Raw genomic sequence first — 17,319 nt, forward strand, 5'->3', positions numbered from 1 at the left:
AGCTCTTAGGGCAGGTTCTTAACTGCTGTGCTTGCATTGGTGGTTGAGTATCTTTTCCTTTCTACCAGAACACCAAGGTCAAAAAGAAGACTTCATCAGAAAGAGCATTTAAGAGAAACTGCTGTGCAAATGAAAGAACAGGTTCAACCAGAATTCCCCCTTCCCAAGCTCAGCAGGGCCTCCTAAGTCCTAGGGTGCAATCCTCTCTTCCCCGGCAGGCCTGTTAAACCAATATTCCTCAATGGCCATTTTGAATCCACAAGGACTTACTGGGTGCCTAATGTACAAGTCAGACTCTGGAAATACAAAAGTGAGTATGACACCACTTGGATCAAAATACTCTTTGGTTTAAGAACTTTCATGGATTTCCTATTTTCTACTTTATGTCCAGCTCCACTTTCTCATTTAAACATTTCCCACCTCCCCTAAACCTTCAACTCTTGCCAGACTTCAAACCACTATTCCCCCAGAGTAGGGAAGGGGAGACAGAGGCCTGGAATGTCCTCTTCTTTTCTCTCTGAGTTTGTTCAGACGCAGCTTAAATTTCTCATCCCGGGTTTTGGTGTTCCTCTACGGCAGCGGTTCTCAACCTGTGGGTCATGACCTCTTCTCCAAGGGAGAAACCCAGTCCCACCGTCAGTCTCACCCCACCCCTTTTGCGGGAGGGAGCTGCTTCCTCCTCCTGGAGGGCTGTAGACTTGCGGACAAAAGAAATGCCGGAGGGAAGAACTGGAAAATCGGACACCAGAAGAACTTTGAGGGGATTCGTGGTGGGAAAGAAGGGATGAGGAGAGAAGTGGGGCGGGGAGGGGGGCAGGAGGAGTCACCGCGCGTGTCCGCCCCCTGCGCCCCGCCCCTCGGTCGGCCCGGCTGCCCTTCCCGCCCTCCTCCCAGTGCGGATGGCCGCGGCCAGTTTCGGAGCCCGGGCCGTGCTGCGGGTGAGTGACCAGCCCCAGGGGACGGAGACCCGGAGCTGCGGGGACCCCCTGGCCAGGGTGTGGCCTCCCCCAGTTCACTGGGAAAGTTTCTGAGCGGGAGCGCGGGCGCCTCGGGTCTTGGGCACCTTCTGGGCCGCTGGACACTCCTCAGCTCCCCGACACCCGCCGGGGCTGCCCCCGAGGTGCTCCGGGCCGGCGAGGGGGTGGACCCCGACAGGGCTTCCTCTCCACACCCCGGAGGCCGCTGCTGTGACCTGAGTCCGACTCTAAAGAGAAGGAAAACGCAAACAGGCACGAAAGGAATCCGGGCTGAGTTGGGTGAGCCGCGGCGGGGAGCTCGCACGAGCCCGCGCGCGTCCCCCGACCTGTCGGACCTGGGTCCCCAGCCCTGTCCCTCACCCCTCCCTCGGCGCCCCCACCCTCACCTCCACCCCTCGCTCTTTCTTTCGGGCTCTTGTTCGCGGTGCTGCCCCCGCCCCTCCACTCCAGACGCATGTCCCCAAGCTCAGACGGCGGCTGAAGTCTGCACCCCGGGGTCCTCTCCTGCCCTGGAAGGCGAGGACTCGGGGGCCGCCGCGCTCGCCCCGGTATTTCCTGCAGGAATGACATTCACGGGGCTTTAGTGCTGGGTCCCTGGGACCCACAAACTGAACCTTGTGGATGCAGGGGGAGTTAAGATATATTCCTGTCTAGGATTTTACTATTTCCATTAGTTTGGCATCTTTTTTTTTTTTTTTTTAACTTCGCTGTGTGCTTTCTTCCAATAATAATGATACTTCATGTAGTTAGTCTATTTAATTCTGAAAGATAGAAACAGGAAAAAAAATGATTATTTAAAAAGGAGAGGGAGAAAAAGAATGCTTGCTAAAAGTACTGTGCAGAACCTGGCCTTCGGAAAGTCAAGACTTCAGTCCACTCTGGACTGCTTTCCGAGTTCAGTGCAGCTTGTTCTCCGACTTCCCCAGACAGGCTGTTCCAGCTCCGCCAGGCCTAGGCCGGGAGTGTTGATTTGCCTGACGGAGCCTGACCGTCCCCTCTGCTCTTCTCTACCCTCTGCTACCTCTCCATCGTCCTTTCCACCCCCCACCGCCACCCCCACTCCCACTTTCTCTCTCATAAAAGAGATTTGTGAAAACAGAGGCTACAATGAGCTGGACCACAAAGAAAACACCGCTCCATTTATTTTAATCCTGAGGCTGTTTGCTTCAACTAGACTCCGATTGGGTGGAAGAAATGTTTAGTTCACTTGTGTGGTTTTTATGTCAGTTCTTATTATGGTTGAATCAGTGTTTCCATGACAGGCTTGGTTCTCTGGGTGCTAGAGGGAGCTTATTAATTCTCAGATGGGTCTGGGCAGATCAAGTCTGGAGATTTTTTAGGGATGGATCTGGGTTGATATTGCAAACCTTTGCCCACTTAGAACCAGGCCAGGGGGGAGCAGCCTGAGCCTGGGTTTACTTCCACATGACCTGGGAAGAAAAACCTTTCCTGAGGAGTAAGCTGCGTGAGAGGGATTTCAGGGGTGTATGGAACTTTTACTGTTTTTAAGGACAACACATTTCTTAAGAACTTTAGTCATTCCCATTTCCATACACACAGTAAATGTGGTTGTAACAAATGTAGTAGATCCAGTTCTGAACAACCCATCACAACAGATAAAGCTACTGAACCACTTGGAAATAAAGATTTTAAAAAATGAATTTTATTGGAAATAAAAGTTTATTTTTAAAAGGATATAATTCAGGCAGCACCTGTGGCTCAGTGGGTAGGGTGTTCCCCCCCCCCCCCAATATACCAAGGGTGGTGGGTTCGAACCCTGGCCTAGCCAAACTGCAACAAAAAAAATAGCCAGGCGTTGTGGCTGGTGCCTGTAGTCCCAGCTACTAGGGAGGCTGAGGCAAGAAAATTGCCTAAGCCCAGGAATTGGAGGTTGCTGTGAGCTGTGATGCTAGAGCACTCTAGCAAGGTGATAAAGTGAGACTCTGTCTCAAAAAAAAGAAAGAAAGAAAAGAAAAAAGGATGTAATTCACTTTTCTACTGCTTCAGTTTACCAGTTCCCTATTGGTATGAATCAATAAGGTTTTACTGTGATCTCAAAACATCATCGATAAGGAAGTGTTTTGATTTCCATCTAAAAAGAAAGCTCTTAAGTTGTGAACTTGTTTGACTCTGTTACTTAGAAAAACAATGTACTGTGTTCAGATAAAAATCTTTAGTCTCTTCCTCTTCCTGAGAATTTTTAGTAGTGTATTTAATAGTGTTGGAAACCAACCTTACAGTGTTTGGAGAAAAACTGCCTTTCTGCCTTGTTCAGCTTTTGCAGCACCTCATGGAATCTCATTAAACTATTAAATCTTGCTACACATCCCAGGGATTTGCTCAGCAGCCCCAGGGTAATCTGGTTGGGATATAAGAAGACCATAGGAGTCCTTGACCTAAGAAGAGGGTCTGAATAGTTAGATGAAGTCTGCATCCCCTGACAGCCAATAGACAGCAGCCAGTCATCATCTGGACAGGTCACGTGAGTTAGAAATACTTGGCATGTGGGACTGGTGGAGAGGAAGGAGGGCGGGGGTCATTGAGAAGTGAAATGCCACGTGGTCTTTAAAAATCACATTGTCCAAGAATGCTGAATAACATAGGACAGGCTTAGGGTATGGAGTGAGATTTAAAGAGCAACTTATTTAAAATAGAAAACATTGTAATCTAACTCTTTGAAAATGCATCCAGAAAATATTGAAATTATGTGCATCAAAATGGATGGTGGTGGATTATACGGCATTTTTAATTTTCTTTGTGTTTGCCTGTAATTCTCAACTTTTTACAATAATAGCTAATCTTTCTTGAGAGCTAAGTATTTATAGATGGTATTTTATTTTAAAACTCCTTGAGGTAAGTACTACTTTTATTTTTATTATGGAGATTTAGAAACTAGAATCAGAACTTGTCCAAGGCCACACAGCCACCTAGCGCTGGAATCAAGTCCTGATTTCAGGTCAGAGGGTAAAATCTATGCATCTCAGTCCCTAGGACCTGCCATTGTCCTGCACTTGCATTATCATTATTATTTTAATTATAAGGAAAAAGTAGAAAAGGAAAGGGAAAATATTTCATGCCTTAATAAGAATTAATATTTTGATCAATTGTGAAGTGTTTCTGTCTTCTTTGTCTCTCTTTTCCCACTGTCCCTTCTCTTGAGAAGTCCTGGAGAATTGCTCCAGACTTAGTCAGAGGCAGCTCGCCCTTCCCTCGGGAGCTAGCTCTACCCACAAGAACAATCCAGAATTCCATGGAAGCTTCCCTTGCCAGTGTGGAGTTCTGGGAACCCCATGGGATGCTGGAGCAGTCCCAGCACAAGGCAGGATTTCTAAAGTAGATCAGGAAAGTATGTCTTCATAGCTCGGCCAGTTATAGGCTGTTACTGTTATGCATCAGGCGAGTGTGAAGGGTAGAAGGACCTAGAGAAAGCGGCCGACTCCTGTTTAATGGCTTGTTACATGGAATGTCAGGCAGGTTAAGGATTTACCGTGCAACAAGAAAGAAAAAGCTCATTGTTTCTGGATGCTTATTACTGTGAAGACACAATAGTAATCTATGTTTTTAAAGTTTGGCTACGTGGGTGATCTCATGTGTTGGCATATTTGACTGATTTAATGGAAATGGAAATATTCAATGTGAGTGGTTCTGGGGATAGCTCTGGGAAAAGGGTGCCGTTGTCCTGTAATACTATGTGCTCTCATAGGCAACCAGGCCCAGGAGGAGGTCACCTTATCCATCCGTTTTGTGGAATATACCTGAAGATTCCTAGAAGGATCAGCTTTCTTAAAGTACCTGGTCAATCAAATGACATGCTTTAAGATGCAGGCTTTCCCTCTTCTAATCCTCAAAGAAGAAATTAATGGAAGGCTGATGGTTCTAAGTGATAATCACCTTTTTGTTGAAAAAAAGTTGTAAGAAAAGGGTTGAGGATCTCTTTTATTTATTTATTTTTTTGCATCTAAAATATCACTTTTATTAACACATTAGGGCTACTACAATGGACAGTTTCACAGAACAGAAATAAGACAGTCTCAGGACAACACAGTGTAAAGTTGTAGCACACAGGTGGGTTGAGGATCTCTTTCCCAAATTAATCACACTCAGACAAGTGACCCGGATCTTGTATCTGTTGACCATTATGAGAAATTTCTTCCTGGTCTTAGCACCAGGAATAGTTCTTGGGAACAACTTGTCTGTTATGATGCTGTAAATCCTTTAAATGATGTCTCCCATTTATCATTTGGCCAAAAGTAGCTCAGAGCCAATTTAGTAGCCCACTTCTAGCAAATATATAGGATTATTATTATTTTTTTTCCTTGAGACAGAGTCTCAAGCCATCACCCTGGGTAGAGTACTGTGGCCATCACAGCTCACAGCAACCTTAAACTCCTGGGCTTAAGCAGTTCTCTTACGTCAGCCTCCCAAGCAGCTGGGACTACAGGTGCCTGCCACAATGCCCGGCCATTTTTTGGTTGTAGTTGTCATTTTTGTTTGGCAGGCCTGGGCTGGATTTGAACACGCCAGCTTTGGTGTACATGGCTGGTGCCCTAACTGCCTGAGCTACAGGTGCTGAGCCAGATATGTAGGATTTTATGGCCTATCTTTTCCACAACTAATAACATACACCTTATATTTTCAACCTGTACTTTTCCATGGCTCCCAATTTCCTAGCCTATTTTATATTGTTTGTTTTATTTATTCAGTGCATTTAGAGGGCGGGTGCTTCTGACACCTTTTCTTCTGGGTTCTTTTTTCTTCATGTGAATGTAAATTTAGCAGCTCTTTCATAAAAGGTCTTGAGTAAAGTCTACAGTATTTGTTTTCCTGAAAATGCCTTTTTTTTTGCTCTTATACATGAGAATTGGGCTGATTGTAGAATTCTAGACTCAAAATTATTTTCTCAGTGCTCAGAAGATACTGCACCATTGTTTTCTTGCATGTATTGCTACTGCTAAGAAGTCTGATAGCAATTGATTGTCATTCTTTTTTTATTAATTTTTTTAATTGTTGGGGATTCACTGAGGATACAAACAACCAGGTTACACTGCTTGCATTTGTTAGATAAAGTCCATCTTATAATTGTGTCCCACCCCCAAGAGGTGTGTCACACACCATGACCCTCTACCCTCCTCCCTTTTTCCTTTCTCCCTTCTCCCATTCCCCCAATTGATTGTACTAGCATCAATTGTCCTCGTATCAGAACTGAGTACATTGGATTCTTGCTTCTCCATTCTTGTGATGCTTACTAAAAAGAATGTATTTCAACTCCATCCAGGTTAATACAAAAGTAGTAAAGTCACCATTTTTTTTTTTTTTGGTGGCTGAATAGTAGTATTCCATGGTATACATATACCACAGCTTGTTAACCCAGTCCTGGATTGGTGGGCATTTAGGTTGTTTCCACAGTTTGGCAATTGTAATAAACAGTTTAGTGCGAATGTCCTTATGATAAAGTGATTTTTTTTCTTCTGGGTAGTTGCCCAGTAATGGGATTTCAGGATCAAATGGGAGGTCTAGTTTGAGTTCTTTGAGGATTCTTCATACTTCCTTCCAAAAAGGTTGTATTAGTTTGCAGTCCCACCAACAGTGTAAAAGTGTTCCCTTCTCTCCACATCCACACCAGCATCTGCAGCTTTGAGACTTTGTGATGTGGGACAATTGATTGTTATTTCATTATAAAATTATCTACTCCCTGCTAACTTTTAGGATTTTCTCTAGAATGTTGAACAGGTGCATCCAGGTGAGGATTTAGAAAATTTTATCCTACCTAGCCATCAGTGAGCATTTGTGATTTCCTAGCTGTGGAACCTTGGAGAAGTTGTCCAACTTCCCTCATTCTCCTCATCTGTGAAGCAGAAATAACAGTATCCGCTGCAAGGACATTGTGAAGAGATAATATAAGGAAAATGTGAGAATAGTGCCTGCCATATAAAGAAGAGCACAATAATTGCTATTTTGATTACTTTTATATTATTTCAGAAGTTCTTGGCCTTCTTGGATTTTACTAGTTGACATACAGTTGCACATACATGCAAAATCTTGTTGAGATTCTTTTTGAAAACGTATTCTGTTTATACTGACATCTTTACCATGTTGGATCTTTCCATCTTCTCCTTTTTTTCAGGTGAATGATGACTGGTGCTTTCCCTATATATGTCTTATACAAGTTGTGCTGCATTTACTTTCCATAGATTTTGTTGATATTTTAAGTGATAGCCTTTGTCTTATTACATTTTCTAATTTATTTGCTGGCCCATAGACATATTCTTGGTTTTTAAAATTTTGTTCTTTTCCTCTGCGTCCCCCTTTATTTGTTCTCATAGTCTGTATATAGATACTCGTGGATTTCTATATAGACGATCACAAGACAACACTAATTTGCCTTTTCTTTTTCATTCCTATGACTCCTGTATCTTTTTTCTTGTGTTTTTGCTATTGGGACAATGTTTAATAGCAACCATGAGGAAGTGCACCCTTGTCTTCTTACTGTATTTTTCTTTTCTTTTGATAATGTTGGTACCAAGTCTTACTGTCTTTTATAAGTACCCTAAAGTTTCTCCATTAAGCATGAATTTTGCTTAAGGTTTCAGTAGATATTCTTTATTAAATTAAGAACTTTCTCTATTCTTATTATTTTATAATAAGTTAAAAATTATATCCCAAGTGTTGATTTTATGTAATGCTTTAATGTCTTTTTATGTAAATTTTATGAGATAATCATGTATTTCTTGATATTACAGTGTGATAAAGATGAACATATTTAATTATGTTGAAACATGTATATATATACATAATATAGGAATATGTATATTCTTTTATTCTGTAGGGTATCATTTACTAGTATTTTATTTAGGATTGTTACAAATGTTAATAGGTGAAATTGGTCCATAATTTTCTTTCTAAAATGGTGTTTTTATATTGTTTTGTGTCAAGCTTATATTAGCCCTGTTCAATAAGTTGGTAGCTTTTCCTCTTTCTTATATATATATATTTTTTTTTTGTAGAGACAGAGTCTCACTGTACGACCCTCGGTAGAGTGCCGTGGTGTCACACAGCTCACAGCAAACTCCAACTCCTGGGCTTCAGCGATTCTCTTGCCTCAGCCTCCCGAGTAGCTGGGACTACAGGCGCCCGCCACAACGCCCGGCTATTTTTTGGTTGCAGTTTGGCTGGGGCCGGGTTTGAACCCGTCACCCTCGGTATATGGGGCCGGCGCCTTACTGACTGAGCCACAGGTGCCGCCCTTTATGTATTTTTCTTAAACATTTTGTGAGACAAAAAGACTGTCTCTCTCTTAATGCTTGGTAAAACTCATTGTGAGTGAAAAGGCTCCACCTGACTCTTTCCTTTCCCCCCTCTATTTTATAACAAAACAGAAAAGGGGCTCATTTCTCTCCAGTGCCTGCTCTCTGCCTCATCTCCTCATCAAAAGTACTTCTTAGCTATAAATTGGCTTTACTTTTTCTCAAAAACAAGTAATTAGTGTATCATAGGCTGACTTGGGGACTAATGATTTCTTTCTTTTTCTTCTAGAATTCTGATTCAACGTTTTGGATGAGTTGTCTAAACTTACCTGGTTAAGTGACCCCATGTTTATAATCCTCACTTTATCTGTCTTTAAAATGGGTTGCTTACTGAACTGCAATAACAAACAAACTTTACAGAATATTGGGGAAAATATCTTTGAATTGATTTTAAGGGAAACAATGAAGAAATATTCATGTGAGAAGATAACCAGAATATTTATAGTTTATACTGTAAAACTAGATAATTGACAGGAAACTGGTAAAAGGATAAATGACAGTTTCCATGATGACCAGGTTAACCATTTTGCCAGTTCACTTGCTGTGTCACAAAAGGTTTTTTGTTGATCTGCCTAAGCTACTGAAATTATTACTGAAATGTCCTAATACTCATTTTGTTCAAGCTTAACACTCTTACATGTATTTATAACTGATAGTAATTCTAAATTTGACTTAATAATCCTTATTTTTGTTTTTATTTATTTCATATTATCTAATTACCCACATTTGCTGTGTTAACAGACTGTTTTAGTACATGACCCTAAAAATAGATTACAATAAAAAGAGAAACTTCATAAACTTTATTAAGTACTTAATAAATGTTACTTGATGGAGATGATAACCTTTTTGTAGGTTAGATCCAATTTGTAGTGTTAATTCAAAGCAAATTTGAAAGGGAGTCTTGATTTTTGTCTCAAACTCTCCTGCTTGTACAATTTCTGAAGATAATTTATAAAGATGGTATCATAAATTCATTCTTCAATTCTTTATCATTATGTTTTTACAATTCTTGAAGTGAAAGAATACACAGTTTAACACTTAATAAAATTTTCACTTCAAGAATTGTAAAACTTAATGATAAAGATGCTTTACATTATGTCATCTCAAATCTAAATAAAGATATTTATTTAAAATAAGTACATTTATTTTAAACTCTTATCTTTAAAAGTTTTCCTTAGATTACAAAAATGAAATGCATTCAAAGGTAGATAAAACCAAAAGGCTGTGAGCTCTACAAGAAGCCATGAGTTGGTGAGACAAGAAAAATCATTAAAGCATGTTCTATTTAAGAGGTGACACAGGGGGCGGTGCCTGTGGCTCAGTGAGTAGGGCGCCGGCCCCATATACTGAGGGTGGCGGGTTCAAACCCGGCCCCGGCCAAACTGCAACAAAAAAATAGCCGGGCGTTGTGGCGGGCGCCTGTAGTCCCAGCTGCTTGGGAGGCTGAGGCAGGAGAATCATGTAAGTCCAAGAGTTAGAGGTTCCTGTGAGCCGTGTGACGCCACGGCACTCTACCCGAGGGCGGTACAGTGAGACTCTGTCTCTATAAAAAAAAAAAAAAAAAGAGGTGACACAGGAAGTTTGATTTGCAAAATCGATTGGGATATGCTAATGAAATCAAATAGCAAAGAGAACCATAATTTTGTTTGCTGCTTTTCACTGTCACTGATTTTAGTCGCTGGTTGAAATGGGGAGATTGTGTAAGGCCTTTTAAAAATCCATGTTTAATTGTTTTAATATTGATTGTCTTTCCTAGAATATAAATCCTGCATCATTACTTAAGCATTTAAAAAAAAAAAAAAAACTCCACGGCGCCTGTGGCTCAAGGAGTAGGGCACCGGTCCCATATGCCGGAGGTGGCGGGTTCAAACCCAGCCCCGGCCAAAATCCACAAAAAAAAAAAAAAAAACTCATTGTGAAATCATCTGAACCACTTTTCTTTTTCTTTCTTTCTTTCTTTTTTTTTTTTTGAGACAGAGTTTCACTATATCACCCTGGGTAGAGTGCCCTGGAGTCACAGCTCACAGCAACCTCAAACTCTTGGGCTTAAGTGATTCTCTCGCCTCAGCCTCCCAAGTAGCTGGGACTACAAGCACCATCCACCATGCCTGGCTATTTTGTTGTTGTCATCATTGTTGCTTAGCTGGCCCGGGCTGGTTTGAACCTGCCAGCCCAGTGCATGTGACCAGCGCCCTAACCACTGAGCTATGGGCACTGAGCCCCTGAACCACTTTTATTTATTTATTTATTTTTTTATTGTTGGGGATTCATTGAGGGTACAATAAGCCAGGTTACACTGATTGCAGTTGTTAGGTAAAGTCCCTCTTGCAATCATGTCTTGCCCCCATAAAGTGTGACACACACCAAGGTCCCACCCCCCTCCCTCCTTCCCTCTTTCTGTTCCCCCCCATAACCATAATTGTCATTAATTGTCCTCATATCAAAATTGAGTACATAGGATTCATGCTTCTCCATTCTTGTGATGCTTTACTAAGAATAATGTCTTCCACGTCCATCCAGGTTAATACAAAGGATGTAAAGTCTCCATTTTTTTTAATGGCTGAATAATATTCCATGGTATACATATACCACAGCTTGTTAATCCATTCCTGGGTTGGTGGGCATTTAGGCTGTTTCCACATTTTGGCGATTGTAAATTGAGCTGCAATAAACAGTCTAGTACAAGTGTCCTTATGATAAAAGGATTTCTTTCCTTGTGGGTAGAAGCCCAGTAATGGGATTGCAGGATCAAATGGGAGGTCTAGCTTGAGTGCTTTGAGGTTTCTCCATACTTCCCTCCAGAAAGGTTGTACTAGTTTGCAGTCCCACCAGCAGTGTAAAAGTGTTCCCTTCTCTCCACATCCACGCCAGCATCTGCAGTTTTGAGATTTTGTGATGTGGGCCATTCTCACTGGGGTTAGATGATATCTCAGGGTTGTTTTGATTTGCATTTCTCTAATATATAGAGATGATGAACTTTTTTTCATGTGTTTGTTAGCCATTCGTCTGTCGTCTTTAGAGAAAGTTCTATTCATGTCTCTTGCCCATTGATGTATGGGATTGTTGGCTTTTTTCATGTGGATTAATTTGAGTTCTTTATAGATCCTAGTTATTAAGCTTTTGTCTGATTGAAAATATGCAAATATCCTTTCCCATTGTGTAGGTTGTCTCTTTGCTTTGGTTATTGTCTCCTTAGCTGTACAGAAGCTTTTCAGTTTAATGAAGTCCCATTTGTTTATTTTTGTTGTTGTTGCAATTGCCCTGAACCACTTTTAAAATGAATATGTCAAGTTTTTGATGATTCAATTTCATAAGTGATTATTGATGAATTTGGGTTTTCTATTTCTTCTTGATTCAACTTTGGTAATCTGGTTTAGATGGCTCATTTATGAATTCTCATATTTATTAGCATAGTTATTCATAATTTTTATTATGGCCTCATAAATATTGACTGTATTTTATATTCCCTTTTTTGTTCTTAATATTGTTTATGTGTGCCAACTCTGGTTTTTAAATTAATATAGAGGTCTACTTAGTCTTTTCAAATAAACAGCTTTTTCTTATTCATATTTTTGCCTTCATTATGTTTACTCTTACCTGTATTATTTCTTCTTTCTATTCTAGCTACTTGAGATGATACCTCACTCATTTATTTTTTGTTTTTCAATAAATTCATTTAAAACTATAAATTTGGGGTGGGCACGGTGGCTCACACACTTGTAATCCTAGCACTCTGGGAGGCCAAGGTTGGTGGACTGCTTGAGCTCAAGACCAGTTTAAAACCAGCCTGAGCAAGAGTGTAACCCCATCTCTCCTAAAAATAGAAAAAACTAGCCATAGTGGGCACCTGTAGTCCCAGCTACTTGTGAGGCTGAGTCAAGAGGATTTCTTGAGCCCCAGAGACTGAAGTTGTTATGAGCTATGGTGATGCCATGGCACTCTACCAAGGGAGACAAAAAACCCACAAAACTTTATTTACATTATTGTTGATTTCTAATTTAGTTGCCATGTGAAAAGACAGCATGGTCTGTATAATAGCCGTTCTTTGTTAGGACTTCCCTTATGTCCAATGACATAAATGTTATTTTTCAAACATTTCGTGTTTTAGAAGGAAAATGTATTCTGTAGTTGATGGATGCAGAATTCTGTATCAGTCTAATAGCTCAAAATCAAATGTATTCTTCAAATTTCTCGTGTTCTTCCTAATTTTTTGCTTACTTTTGGAGTTCTCTTCAGTTTGACATTCCCTTCCCTTCGTGGTGGAAAGGTTAAATCTGTGTATTTGTCAATTTCTCCGTGTAATCCGTCAATATTTATGCAAGTTCATGAGTATTTCTTCTCAGTGGATTCTTTTTTCATTATGTGAATATACTATTTATTTTATTTCTATTAATGATTTTGGTCTAAATTCTATTTTACCTGATATTAATATTGCTATTCCTGCCTCGTTTTAGTTAGTATTTTCCTTGTATGCCCTTGTATCTTTTTATATTAATTTCTCTGTAGTCAATATGACTCCTGTACGGTAATTGCTTACTTAACCTAGTCCATAGGTTCTTGGAAGCGAAAAGATATAGAGGCTATTCTTGAATAATGTTGTTTCATTCAACATCATTTTGTTGCAGTGTTGATGAGAAAAAAATTGGTTTTGTTATACATCATTTTACTTAGTTTCCAAGAACCTATGGATGATGTTAAATGCGGTTTTATTGTATAGTTTTCCTTTAAGTGTGTATCTTAAAAACATCATTTATCTATAGATTGATGTTTTATCACCTGAAATTTTGTTTTATCATTTACATTCTTTGTAATATATGTAGTAGAACTTCTGTAAACTGGGACCTATAACACCCAAGGGATTATAACAATCTGGTCAGCATGTGACTAGCTCTATTGTACTGATACGTACATGTGGTCTCTGAAAATTAGGTCAACTTGAGGAGGTGGTCAAATATGGAGGTTCTAGTGTATATATGATCTATTTCTGCCATGCTCATTTTTTATTTCCTAGTTATCATTTTTTTGTTGCTTCTTTTTTTCCTTCTTTTCCTATTTTTCTTTGAACAGTTTTTGTATATTCCTACCTTTTCCTGCCAACTGTTTGCATTCTTTTATCTCCAAATTTTTAGCACATACATTTTATTTAACAAAGTCTAATCATTTTTTATTCATTTTCCTCCAAACAATGCAATGGCCCTCTATGGCTTTAATCTGCCCTTCCTCCCACTTCCCTGGTGAACGTGGTCTCAGTGGTTTAGTTGAACCTGTGTACAGTCCTCCAACCTCCTCCCACCAACTAGTCATTACTGTTATTTCTGCCTTATTTCATTTTACTCTTGAAGGATAATTTAGCAAGTGACAGATTTCTAACTAGATATTTTCCCTCAGCATTTTGTACGAAAGTATTCCCTTGCTATTCAGCTATTAAGTCTCCATTGTTCTTTATGAGAAACATCTTGGGTCTATCATTGTTGTTTTTTTTTAGTCTCATTTGGTCACCGTCGATAAAGTGCTGTGGTGTTACAGCTCACAGCAACTTCAAACTCTTGGGCTTAAGCGATTCTCTTGCCTCAGCCTCCCAACTAGCTGGGACTGTAGGTGCCCACCACAACGCCTGGCTATATTTTGTTGCAGTTGTCATTGTTTTATTTTATTTTTATTTATTTATTTATTTTTTTTTTGTAGAGACAGAGTCTCACTTTATGGCCCTCGGTAGAGTGCCGTGGCCTCACACAGCTCACAGCAACCTCCAACTCCTGGGCTTAAGCGATTCTCTTGCCTCAGCCTCCCGAGCAGCTGGGACTACAGGCGCCCGCCACAACGCTCGGCTATTACAGTTGTCATTGTTATTTAGCTGGCCCGGGTGGGGTTTGAACCTGCTGGCCTTGGTGTATGTGGCTGGTGCTGTAACCCCTGAGCTACAGGTGCTGAGCCATCTCTTTTCATATATAAAGGTTTTTTAGTTTTCTCTACAAATTTATTTTAAAAGAATTGTTCCGAGTGACTGTGTGTCAGGAATACTTTCAGGAGGTGCTAGAAATACAGGAATGAACATAACAGACAAAAGCCCCTGTCTTCACAATCAGTCCCTTACAGGCTGTATTCTCCCCATTTGGATGGAACACCTATTGGGCAAATGTTGAACTTTCTCATTTTATCTTCTGTAATATCTTCTATGTGTTAAGAGAGTTCTCTTTATTTCTGCTGCATTGTGGGTGACTTTTTCCATTTTTATCTTAACAGTTTATTAATTTCCTTAACCTGTATTTAGTCCACTGTTCAACTCATTTATTGGTTTGTTTTTTTCAAATTTAATGTCTATTTTTTAATTTGAGAATTTCTGTTTGGTACTTCATATACGTCTTTTTCTTACACGATCCCTTTGCCTTATGATTTCCAATCCTTTTTATATCTCTTTCAATATTTTTAACATACTTGTAGATAATTTGTTATCTCTACTTTTGACTTTTTAAGATGATAATTTGTTTCTTCTTGTGTTTTACATATTCATCAGGAGCTGTTTTTCATAGAAATCCCATATACCCCATATTGTTAGCACATCCTCATGAAACAATTTTTTCACTTGTTTTCTACTCTCTACCCAAGGAGACATCAAGCGATCTACCCTGTTTTCCCGAAAATAAGACATCCTCCGAAAATAAGACCTACTTACGGAAAGATAAGACATCCCCTGAAAATAAGACCTAGCGCATCTTTGGGAGCAAACCTTAATATAAGACACTGTCTTATTTTCGGGGAAACGGGGCAGTTGTTTTCTTAGACTGGTTAATGATGTTCTGTAGACCTATTTCATTTATGAAGCAGGCCTTTATGACCTCCAACACTAACAGGTCCTGGTGTAAGGTGGCCATCGCCCGGACAGATGCCTCTCACTGCCTGGTTGTCATTAAAGTTCCTCCCAGACCCCAGCCACTCAGGCCTCTAACTGTTCTGGATTTCTCCACGAGGCCCTTGGCTTCAGCTCCCACTCATTGACTTAACTTTGACTTCCCTCTTCATTTCTGGCACCTGGAGCTTTATCTATTTTATCTAGGCTTTAGATAATATTATTTTTTAGATAATATTTTTGTTATTTTTTTTGTTTAGTATTTTGAGCAGCTGGGATTGGGAGGGGTAATTCCAACCCAATTCATCATGTTGACTGAAGTCTTTAACTACTAATTTTATAGTCTATTTTATTCTGGCATATGTTAAATAGAATACAATTAAGTACACACAAACACACACACACACAGGCTCCTGAATGTGAAATCTGCTACTGGGAGAAAGCAGCAGAGAAGAGGCCTGAGCACTGCTGTGTGTCAACACCACTGTCCCGTGGGGACCCTTCACCGTCACATGGGGACCCTTCATCGTCCCGTGGGTCACCCTGGATATGGTGTCTCATTCTCATCCAGCCCTGTGTCTCAGTCTGGAAGAATCTGAATTTCTCAAACATGCTGCTCCAGTTCCCAAGTACTGTCCGTAGAGTCTCTGTAGTCTATTAAAACCTCCTCATGACCCCCTAGCATCCTAACTCACATCTACATTGAAAAGAAAGAACTCTTGTGGGAAGATTTCTGTTCTCCTTGGTATGGGAAGATGATCTCTCTATGGGGCACACATGTTTACTTGTGTCTCTAGCAGAGCAGAGAGGTTTACATTAAGCAGTTGATTATTTATGCCTGACCCCATCTCTGGAAATATTGATTAATGTTTACTTGTATCTCTAGCAGGGCAGAGAGGTTTACATTAAGCAATTGATTATTTATGGCTGACCCCATCTCTGGAAATATTGATTAATAACAATAGAACCTATTTATAATGCTGAAAAAAATCTATGCAGAGATACTGTCCCCATACCTTTCCCACAAACTCTCTTCTTTTGTTGTTACTGTTGTTGAATATGAGATATTTGATTTTTATTTATTTTTTATTGTATGGGATTCATTGAGGGTACAAAGAAATAGGTTACGCTGATTGCATTTGTTAGATAAAGTCCTTCTTATAATTTTGTCCCACTCCCAAGAGATATCCCCCATCCCCCTTTCTCTCCCATTCTCTCTGTCCCCTACCCCAGTGGGATTGCAGGATCAAGTGGGAGGTGTAATTTGAGTTCTTTGAGGATTCTTCATGCTTCCTTCCAAAAAGGCTGTATTAGTTTGCAGTTCCACTGGCAGTGTAAAAGTGTTCCTTTCTCTCCACATCCACGCCAGCATCTGCAGCTTTGAGGCTGTGATGTGGGTCATTCTCACTAGGGTTAGGTGATATCTCAGGGTTGTTTTGATTTGCGTTTCTCTGATGATTAGGGACGATGAGCATTTTTTCATGTTTGTTAGCCATTTGTCTGTCTTCTTTATAGAAGGTTCTATTCATGTCTCTTGCCCACTAATATCTGGGATTCTTGGCTGTTTTTTTGTTGATTATTTTGAGTTCTCTGTAGATCCTAGTTATTAAGCTTTTGTCTGATTCATAAAATGCAAGTATCTTTTCCTATTCTGAAGGTTGTCTATTTGCTTTCTGGTTGTTTCCTTAGCTGTATAGAAGCTTTTCAGTTTAATTAAATCTTGTTTGTTTATTTTTGTTACTGTTGCAATTGCCAAAGAAGTCTTCTTCATAAAATCTTTACCCAGGCTGATATCTTCAAGTGATTTCCTCATACTTTCTTGGAAGATCTTTATTGTTTCATACCTTAGATTGAAGTCTTTTATCCCTCTTGAATCAATTTTTTTTTTTTTTGAGACAGAGCCTCAAGCTGTCGCCCTGGGTAGAGTGCTGTGACATCACAGCTCACAGCAACCTCCAATTCCTGGGCTTAAGCGATTCTCTTGCCTCAGCCTCCCAAGTAGTTGGGACTACAGGCACCCACCACAGCGCCTGGCTATTTTTCGGTTGTAGTTGTCATTGTTGTTTGGCAGCCTGGGCTGGATTCAAACCTGCCAGCTCTGGTGTACGTGGCTGGCGCCTTAGCCGCTTGAGCTACAGGTGCCGAGTCTTGAATCAATTTTTGTAAGTGGTGAGAGGTGCAGGTCCAGTTT

The 17,319-nt window shown here is 40.3% G+C and overlaps 1 protein-coding gene across 4 annotated transcripts in view; it reads left to right on the forward strand.

Moving 5' to 3' along the window:
- The first annotated feature begins 808 nt into the window (after nucleotides 1-808).
- Nucleotides 809-17,319, forward strand: part of STON1 (stonin 1) — a 70,698-nt gene continuing 54,187 nt past the window's right edge. For 2 of the 4 annotated variants that reach the window (XM_053588934.1, XM_053588931.1), the window contains exon 1: nucleotides 809-938. The gene's annotated coding sequence lies outside the window, so the exon portion shown is untranslated. Of the gene's footprint in view, nucleotides 939-1,071; nucleotides 1,257-17,319 lie in introns of those variants that run through there. The other 2 variants (XM_053588932.1, XM_053588933.1) reach the window with 1 other exon arrangement.

This window comes from Nycticebus coucang, chromosome 4, assembly GCF_027406575.1.
Source record: "Nycticebus coucang isolate mNycCou1 chromosome 4, mNycCou1.pri, whole genome shotgun sequence".
NCBI classification, from domain to species: domain Eukaryota; kingdom Metazoa; phylum Chordata; class Mammalia; order Primates; family Lorisidae; genus Nycticebus; species Nycticebus coucang.